This window comes from Theropithecus gelada, chromosome 17 (genome assembly GCF_003255815.1).
Source record: "Theropithecus gelada isolate Dixy chromosome 17, Tgel_1.0, whole genome shotgun sequence".
NCBI lineage: Eukaryota > Metazoa > Chordata > Mammalia > Primates > Cercopithecidae > Theropithecus > Theropithecus gelada.
Window position 1 is genome coordinate 49599270 of NC_037685.1, and position 10001 is coordinate 49609270.

The 10001-nt window shown below is 51.9% G+C and overlaps 1 pseudogene across 1 annotated transcript; it reads right to left on the reverse strand.

Moving 5' to 3' along the window:
* Positions 1-3940: 3940 nt before the first annotated feature.
* LOC112611065 lies at positions 3941-5008 on the reverse strand (annotated as a pseudogene). Its single transcript, XR_003116537.1, has one exon. The product of XR_003116537.1 is annotated as a putative uncharacterized protein encoded by LINC00346 (transcript).
* Between the last annotated feature and the right edge of the window lie 4993 nt (positions 5009-10001).

The following is a 10001-nucleotide window of genomic DNA, read 5'->3' on the forward strand; positions in this document are numbered from 1 at the left end:
ATCCAGCTGTTTCCATACTTCTTCTGAAATATCTAGGCAGAGGTTCCCAAACCTCAATTCTTGAATTATGTGCTGGCTTGGGGCTTGCGCCTGCTGAAGCAACAGCTTGAGCTGTATATGGCCCCTTTTAGCCACTACTGGAGTTTGAGTGGCAGCAGCTGGGACAGAAGGTGTCAAGTCCAGAGGCTGCACAGAGCAGTGGGGCCCTAAATTTGGCCCATGAAACCATTTTTTCCTCCTAGGCCTCCATTCCTGTGATAAGAGGGGCTGCTCCAAAGTCCTCTGACATACCCTGGAGACATTTTCCCCATTGTCTTGGTGATTAACACTTGGCTCCTCATTACTTATGCAAATATCCGCAGCCAGCTTGGACTTCTGCCCAGAAAATGGGTTTTTCTTTTCTATCATATTGTCAGGCTGCACATTTTCCAAACGTTAATGCTCTGCTTCTTTGTAAACATATGTTCCAATTTCAGGTCATCTCTGTCACATTCAAAGTTCCACAGATCTTAGGACAGGGACAAAATGCCACCAGTCTCTGCTAAAGCATAGCAAGAGAGAACTTCACTCCTGTTCTCAAGAAGTTCCTGATCTCCATCTGAGACCACCGCAGCCTGGACTTCATCGTCCACATCACTATCAGCATTTTGGTCAAAACCATTCAACAAGTCTCTAGGATGTTCCAGACTTCCCCACATTTTCCTGTCTTTTTCCTGAGCCCTCCAAATTGTTCCAATCTTTGTCTATTATCCAGTTCCAGAGTTGCTTCCACAATTCGGGTATTTTTATAGCGGTACTCTACTCTCTGCAGTACCAGTTTACTGTATTAGTTCATTCTCACACTGCTATAAGACAGAGCAGTTTATAAAGGAAAGAGATGTAATTGATTCACAGTTCTGTATGACTGGGGAGGCCTCAGGAAACTTAACAATCATGGTGGAAAGGGAAAAGGCACATCTTACATGGCGGCAGGCAAGAGAGAGCGTGCAAGAGCAGGGGAAGCTGCCTTATAAAATCATCGGATCTCATGAGAACCCAGTATCATGAGGACAGCATGGGGAACCACCCCCATGATCCAATCACCTCCCACAGGGTCCCTCCCTCGACACGTGGGGATTATGAGGATTACAATTCAAGACGAGATTTGGGTGGGGACACAGCCAAACCGTATCACTGGTGGACAAACACCTTGTGAGGGTATCAGCTCATTTAATCCTCACCACCATCTTATGAATGAGGAGTGGGCATTGTCACAGTCCCTGCTTCAGAGAGGTGGAAAGGAAGGCACAGAGAGGTTTAGGTATTTTGCCCAAATGCACAGCACTAAGTAGGAGCAGGATTTGAACCCAGGCAGTCTAGCACCAGGTGAAAACCCTTCTTCACCCTCTCCCCATGCAGAGTTAAACCCTCCTGGTGTGGGGTGACAGACGCATTACAGATGGATGCACTCATGTCCCTGTGTAAATGCACAGCTTGGGGCTTGCTCTTTTTCTCCTTTGAAAACAGATAGAGCCGTCTTATCCTGCTGATGCTTGGAGACGCTTCTCCATTTCTCACCCACCCACAGTATCCCACAGCCCCACAGTTCCACCACTAGACCGTTTCCCACGGATGGCATTTAAGTTGCTTCCCATGTTTTGTCATAACAATGTTCAACCCTCATCATTGTATGTATATTTTGTGTGCAGTCGTGAATGTTTCTGTGAAAATCCCCCCTGGAAGTGGATGCTGGGTGAAAGTTTGAATGTCGTCACTGGGGGTAGATGTTCACCTACTGTTCTCGAGGTGGCACCACTTTCCAGCCCAACCTGGCCTGAGACTGTCCACTTCCCACACCTCCCCATGCTGCAGGCTGCCAGCTCCTAAGCTCACATCTTAATATGTTCAGTTTTCAACAAATTCACACATGCAACCAGAAACCAAGAGGAGGTTCCCCGCAGTCCCACTTTTCAGAGGCATCTTACGGTCACTCCTCCTCTTTACCACCAGCTTGGTTTGCTTTTATCTCTAGTTCTTGATCTGTCGACCTCTGATATTACCTCTCAGCCTTGATGATCAAAGGTGGGGATCTGGCTCACTCGTGCTGGTGCTGCTGGAGGGAGGCAGTCATGGCATTGGGTTTTGCTCTTCCAGGAGGCACTTGTGGCAGCGAGTGCCCTTGTGTGTCCCCAGCATTCTTCTCTGCTTCCATGGCAGAAGATCCCAGTGTCTTTGTCTCTCCCGAGTTCCTGGAGCTCTGGAAGCCACAGGCTGGGAGGACTGGAGGTGCATGGTGGGGTGTGGCAGAGATGCGGGGCTGTGGATCTGATGACACTGCAGCTTTCAGACTTGTTTTATGAGAGAGAACGAGAGAGAAACAACTTCCATTTCATTCCCTGTGGTTTAGGGATTTTGTGTGATGTGCACCCTAATTTAACCCCAAATGAAGTAATGTCATTACGACTGCCTCTGTGGTTCTGTCTTCTGCACTCACTCCGTGAGGGGACCCTGACTCTGCTCCGCGCCTCCTCTCTGCCACCACCAGGTGCTCTCACCACCGCTCCCCTCACCTGGTACCGGGTGACAGGCCACCCTTTTCTACAGAGACAACTGAGTTCTGTGCTTTGTCCACAGCTGAGTTCCAAAGAAACCCTAAACTACACGTGCATTACTACAAGTGTGTGAACACTGGTTTCCTCCCAAAGTCTGCAGAGGTGGAGCCCACAGCCTCCCCAGACAGGCAGGAAGCTCTGCCTCCTCCCCTGCATGCCCCACCCAGCTCACGAGGAGCTAGTTGGAGACTCTGGGTACCACCGTGTGCACCCAACGCACCGTTAACACACTCAAGTATTTGGACCGCAGGTGGTACTTGCGTCTTTACTCAAACTGTTGCTGTTGTGGATGTTGGGGGACAGTGGTGGCGATGTTTGGCTAAAGAGTGACCATCATCTCAGTCTGACAGAGACTATGCTAGTGTTAGCATTAAAAGTCCCATGTCCATACAACCCCCTCAGTAGGCTGGGCATGGTGGTTCATGCCTGTAATCATAGCACTTTGGGAGGCTGAGGCAGGTGGATCATCTGAGGTCAGGAGTTCGAGACCAGCCTGGCCAACATGGTGAAACCCCATCTCTACTAAATATTGAAAAATTAGCCAGCATGGTGGTGGGTGCCTGTAATCCCTGCTACTCAGGGAGGCTGAGACAGGAGAATCGCTTGAACCCGGAAGGTGGAGGTTGTAGTGAGCCAAAATCGTACCATTGCACTCCAGCTTGAGTAACGGAGAGAGGCTGTGTCTCAAAACTAACAAACAAAAACAAATCCTCAGTCCCAAGAAAATTGGGACAGTTGGTGACCCTGGTGAAGCACGTGCTGTAAGATTTTTTCCTAAACGACGAGTGGGTAAGAATTGTTCTGAGTCTCTACCTGTTCAGAGTCGTCATTCTTTTTCCTTTTCATGTCAAAGCTTGTTTGATTCCTAGTAGGATTCTAGGTTAAACGACAGTTTCTTCTCAGACCTCTGGAATAGGTGCCATTGGCAGGCCACCCACATTCTCCTGAAAGCATTCTTGACTGTCCACCCGCATCAGTCCACAGGATGGAGCCACACACCTGCTCCCCTCCACCTTAGGTCAATTCCATGCGCACCTGGGGTGCACTCTGCAAATGCCAGCAACTTGTAAGGTGCAATAGGTCCTTACTTGATGTCGTCAGTAGGTTCTTGGAAAGTGCAGCCTTAAATGAAAGGACATGTAACAAAATCCATTTTTTCTCCTTAGGATGAAATGATGTTGAAGGAAAGAATGTTATTTGAGCACCTGCTGTCTGTCCTTTTGTTGAAAGTTGCCGTTTCCAAGAACCTAATGACGACCTTAAGTGAGGAATTAGTGTGCTCATAAAAATTTTTTAGAAGTTTTACGCTTACAGGAAAATGGTGAGGATAATGCAGAGAGTTCTCCTGTAACAGAAATTTCTACTATTATTCACATCTTACATGAGATGGGCACATCCTGTCCCAGTGTTTGAAGACTGGACAAGCCCACTCCCGTGGTGCACAGCTGGGGCGCGCCCCTCCGCGGTGGGGTGATCTGGCCCTCTCGCCCAGTGACATCCTCATGCTTTGTGTCACTTGAACCACAAAATCTGAGTGAAAACAAAAGTCCGTGAACGTCCAGGGCGGCCACCAGACATGTGCAAGTAAGTCTCATGAAACAAAAGCTTCCCTGGATGGGGACAAAGCAACTTCCTTCTGCTTGTCGCCATCCCTGGCTCCTTCCACTCAGTCCGTCTCCATGACGTGTTCCTCTGCTGCTCTTCCTCTGAATAAAAAGGAAACACGCCTCGTAAGGACAGCAGTGCCGGGCTGGAGCCGCCTCTCCCCATCAGCACTGATGGCGTGGTGCCTCTTGGCCAGCCCTTCTCTCTCCGCACCAGTGTTTTCCTTTCTTCCAGAACCTCCTCTTGGCTGAGGCCTCATGGGGAAAATAGAGGCACTGGGCCCCAGGGAAATGCCAGCACCCCGGGCCAGAGAGTAGCCAAGCTCCAGACTGAGTCATCGCTCTGTGGGCCACAAAAGCTGGTTCGTGCACAGCAGCCGCCCCGGGCCCCGGCGGACACGACAGAATGCGTTTCTTCACACAAACTGCGCTTGGCGGATGTCGCCTAAAAGACAGGAACGCCGAAATTCCAACAGAACGACCAGGGGTGGCTCTGTTCTGCAGGCTGAAGGCTCTGAGGGACACCGTGTTTCCGGAAGGTCAGCGTGAAATGCTGGTGGGCACCCACTCCTCACCTCCATGACAGGCACGTGTTGGCTCCACCAGGCTGCAGAAGCCACAGGAGCTGCTTTAACAGAAGAAATTTGTGTAAAGAGCAGCTCTCAGGGCGTGGGGCTGTTAACCAGGAGGGTGTGCAGTGCACGCACTGTCCAGGTTCTGGTCCGTTTTCCTCCCATAGTCATCACCCTGTTGGGCGTTTCGTGTTGTTGCTGTGAGAACTTGCCATTGCTTGAGTCACACTGACGTGGCTCCTGCGCCAGGGTTTCCAGTCTTGCTGCTCCTAGACTGACTCAGCGCTGGGCGTTAGGCGCTGCCCATCAAGGGGAACTTGCCCTGGGCATGGAAAATGCTGACCCAACTGCCTGTTTTGGAAAATGACCTCATGCCCAGGCTGCCCACAGGAGGTGGAGCATGCCAGTGCCGTTGCTTACTGGTGTGTGTAGCGCTGTTTTTGTTCTTTTTGTGCAGCCTGTGGAGTGTACTTGTATAGCTGTCATTTCACTCCTGTGTTTTCCCGGCCTTGGGCGAGGATCCCACGCTGCTGGGAGTGAAAGCTGCCTGTTTCCTCGGTTGCTTTCACAGTCCCTCCCTCGTCCAGAGAGAGGTTTTTTGTTTTGTTTTGTTTTGTTTTGTTGGAGACAGGATCTCACTCTGTCACCCAGGCTGGAGTGCAGTGGCACGATCTCGGCTCCCTGCAGCCCTGCCTCCCAGGCTTACACCGTCCTCCCACCTGTGAAGGGAAAATAAATCTTGGGCCCCCAAACTCAAGCCAGAGGGAAAAGTCAAGCTGGGAACTGGGTCGTGCAAACCTGCTTCCCCTTTTGGTCCCTAAATAAGACGCTGCAAGATGAAAAGCTACATACCTCCCCTATATTTTACCCACAAGGAAATTCCTAGTGAGCTCTGAGATCTTTAAGGTGTTTCTGTTAAGATTTCACCATGGCAATGCAAATTCACAGCTCATCTTTACAGGTGCAGTCAACCCCTGCCCGACAGACACAGATGCATACCTGATTGTTCCCCTGTCCCATTTGTCTATGTCATCTTGTGTAAAAATAATGCAGATTCAATGAGCCAAAGGCGTGACTATTTTTCTCTACCTGCCTCTTACATGAAAATTGTGTACTTGTCATTATCCCACCCTTTCCCCTTTAAATTTGGAGCCCTCAAAATCATCTTCGGAGAAAGGTACAGACTGTTTCCCGGGTGTTCGTCCTCAACTTTGGCAAATCTCCTAAAATGATTGAGACTTGTCTTGTCATTTTTCTCAATTGACACACCTCAGTCTCCCAAGTAGTTGGGACTACAGGCATGCGCCACCAAGCCCAGCTAATTTTTGTATTTTTTGTAGAGACAAGGTCTCACGTTGTTGCCCAGGCTGGTCTTGAACCCCTGAGCTCAGACAATCTGCCCACCCCAGCCTCCCAAAGTGCTGGGATTACAGGCGTGAGCCACTACGCCCAGCCGAGAGAATTTTAAAACCACTAAGGAAATAGTGCCATTGTTATGAATCAGAGACTTAATGTGCTGTTTCATGTAGTGGTTCCTGTCGTTTTGCTTGCAAAGTTGCCTTCAATTATCTTGAATTATATGAACTGTCAGAAAAGCCTTACAGTAGATGATGGTAATGAAAAGACATCCTTTAGCAGACAGGGAATAGGACTGATTCACGGATGCATCTGAGTTGCAATTTTTGTTTCTAAAAACCTTGTAATTAAATTCCCTGGTGAGAGCACAGTGGCCTTCATAAATGGGAAAATAGAAAAATCGAAGTAGTTCTCAAACTGTCCTGGAATCTTAAAGTTCAGGGGGCACCTGGGAGAGGGGAGCCATAGAAAGATGGCAGGGAAGGGAGGGTTAAGGCGAGGCCAAGATAAGCCAAGCAGGACTGCTCTAGTTTGTCTTTCTTATTTTGTTCTTAAGAAAACTTGCTGAATGTAGCTGGCTTCAGATCTTTTTGTTTAAAAACAGAAAAGGCAATAAAATGGAACACCCGACGTGTCCTCTGCCCTTCCCCAGCCCTCCTGCCTCTACCTGCCGTGGGTGAGCACTCTTCAGGGTGCCTGGTGGAGAGGCCCTTGCCCTCCCCTGCACGGAGCTGGGGTGGCCTTAGGCCAACAACCATCAAAGAACTCAGGCCCTCAGTTCAGTGACCTGGGGGAGCAGGAGGGAACTGGGTCCAGTCACCAGCCATGGGCATGAGCTTGGATGCAGAGGCTCCAGGGGAGCTTTCAGATGAGACTGCAGCCCTGGCTGACACTGCACTGCGATCTCATGAGAACGTGAGCCCAAGGAAGGGGCTTCTCCCCGGGGGATGTCCTGCCTCAAAGCTCAAGGCTCTGCTGCTGCTGTCAGTGCTGTGTTTTGAGGGGGATGCCCAGTGCTGCACTGACCAGCTCTAACCTTGGGGACTCTGCAGCCCTGGTCATGGCCTGGGGACCCCTTTGAGGTGACCTTTCAGCACAGGTACTGGGTGGGTACCCACCCCCCAGCCTCTGCCAGACCTTGCCCAAGAGGCACATCCCTCTTTGCTGCACTGTGGACCTGCCTGCCCAGGTACTGGGGCACTTGGTCATCTGGGGGCTGTGACCATTACTGGGATGAGGCCTGAACTCCAGGTGGAGACCCCTTTCCCAAGCCTGCACTTCCCGGAGCCCTGGGACCTCCCAGAGTCCTCTTGACCTGTGTGGCTCTGCTTGTACAGGTTAGAAACTTCTAGTTCAGCTTCCCTGGCTTAGCCCTGCCGGTTTTTCTGCTGAATGCCCAGAGAATTGGGGGACCCATGGCGCCCCTCCCTCTGCCCACCCCTTCCCTGCCTGCCCGCCCATGAGGCTTGGCCACGCAGCAGCTGTAGGGCTTTTCACCTGGCCCTCACCTGTGGGGCCTCCGCCTCGTCCTCAGCTCTCCCTGTGGATTGACCACAAAGTGGTCACTCAGAGTCCCTCAGGGATGGTTTCAGAACTTCACCGGCCTCCCTTCCCCACCCTGCAACCTTCAAAGCCCGAGGGCACGCCTCGCACGAGCTATTCCCAACAGAGAAAAATGTGACCCCATCCACGTCCTGCCCCAGACGCCCAGGAGCTGCAGTCCTCTCCCCTTTCCGCGCAGTGGAAGCTTCTCCAGGGCTTGAGATGCCCACCTTCCCAGCGACTCCTGCCCGGCAGACTCCGATTCCGACCCCATTCTGTCCGCATGGCCCCTTTCCGGCCCCATCTCCCCTGCCCATCTCCTGAGACCTAAGGCCCCTAGGCTCCTGAGTGGGCCCCAGCAGGGCCCCTGAGCTCCATGATTCTGCACTGCCTGGGCCTTCCCTCCTGCCCCCCAACAGGAGGCCGAGCTGCCCTCTGGGGCCTCTTCATGGTGTGCAGGTGCCCCCCACCCCGGCCTCCCTTCCCCCACGGCCTCTCCCTCCACCCTTCCCCATGGCCTCTGATCCTCCCCCCTCCCCAAGCGCCTGCTCTTCCATCCATTCTCCAGATCTGCGCATCACACACATAACATTCACACACATGCATACATTCACACCCACACAAGTCACACATTCACACACGCACACACAATCATCCACACATGTACAAGTCACACGACATTCACACAAGTGCATACATCCATACCCACACAAGTCACATTCACACATGCACATTCATCCACACATGTACAAGTCACACATTAACACAAGTGCATACATTCACACATCCACACCCACATGTCACACACGTAACATTCACACACGCACACACGTTTATCCACACATATACAAGTCACACATTCACATACCTGCATTCACACACATCCACAGATACACGTCACACTCGCACACATGCCCACACCTCGACACAACACCCACATGCAGCATTCACATCCACACATGCACGTCACACACATGTTCACACGTGCACACATATAACACAAGTCTCACTACAACCACTCATGCACATCAGCCACACATATAAAACATTCACATCTGCACACACGCATTCATAAACGTCACACACAGCATTTACACATGAACAGCAGCCACACACATTTACACGCATCCACATGCATCACACATACACATCTGCGCACACGTCACACAAATCAACATTCACACGTGCACACACATCCACATCCGCACATCACGTACATTCACATATAAACATTCACAGATTCACACACACCAGGTTCCCACTCACAACACTCACACTTCCCTTCACATTCCCATACACACATCTGCACACTCACACATTCCCGACACACTTCCCTCCACATTCCCCCCACATTCCCCCCACATTCCCACACTGACACTCTCAAACCCCCACAGTCCTTGCACACATTGGCACACTCACATTCATACACGGACACACATCCTCATGCTCGCTCACTCATGCATTTGCACACACTGATACGCATCATCACACACTCGCACGCTCAGGGTCTCCCTGGCTGCAGCTGTGCCCGGGGTCACTGTTCACGTTGCTCAGTGCAGACTCTTGGGGTGGTGTCTACCTGCAGCTCCCAGCTCCAGCGCTGCCCTGCCGCAGCCCCCACTACCCTCCCACTGCCCCGGGACCCCCCATTCGCCCCAACCCCGGCTGCGGTTCCCCAAGCAGAGCCGCGCTGGAACCGCCCGGCTCAGCCCCCTCCACCGGCACCCGAGCCCCTCCCCCGGGTCCCGCCCTCCCGATGGCTCCTCCCCTTCCACCCGCGCCCCTCCCCCGGTTCCCGCCCTCCCGATGGCTCCTCCCCTTCCACCCGCGCCCCTCCCCCGGGTCCCGCCCTCCCGATGGCTCCTCCCCTTCCACCCGCGCCCCTCCCCCGGGTCCCGCCCTCCCGATGGCTCCTCCCCTTCCACCTGCTGCCTGTTTCTTGACTCGCCTTTTCCGGGAAACTCTTCAATGTTTCCCACGTTCTGTCTCGAAATTATTCTACCATTTTCTCGTCCTTAATAAAATCTCAAAAACCCAACCTATGGAAAAGTCAAAAAGGGTAATTCAATGAATACCCAGTCTACATTTTCCAGTATTTATCACTAGTTGCTTAGATCTCATCATTCGAAACATTCCAGTACTTCTCTCACTGTGGCCTGCAGAACCCAGGGGTCCCCAGGACCCCATTTCAGGGGGTCCCCAAGATCAAAACGGTCTCATTACCAAGATGTGACTTGCCTTTTTCAGTGTTGACATCTGCACTGTGAGGGTTCAAAAGAAACTGTGGGTAAAGCTACTAGCACCTTAGCAAAAACCGCCCCGACCTGATCACCTTT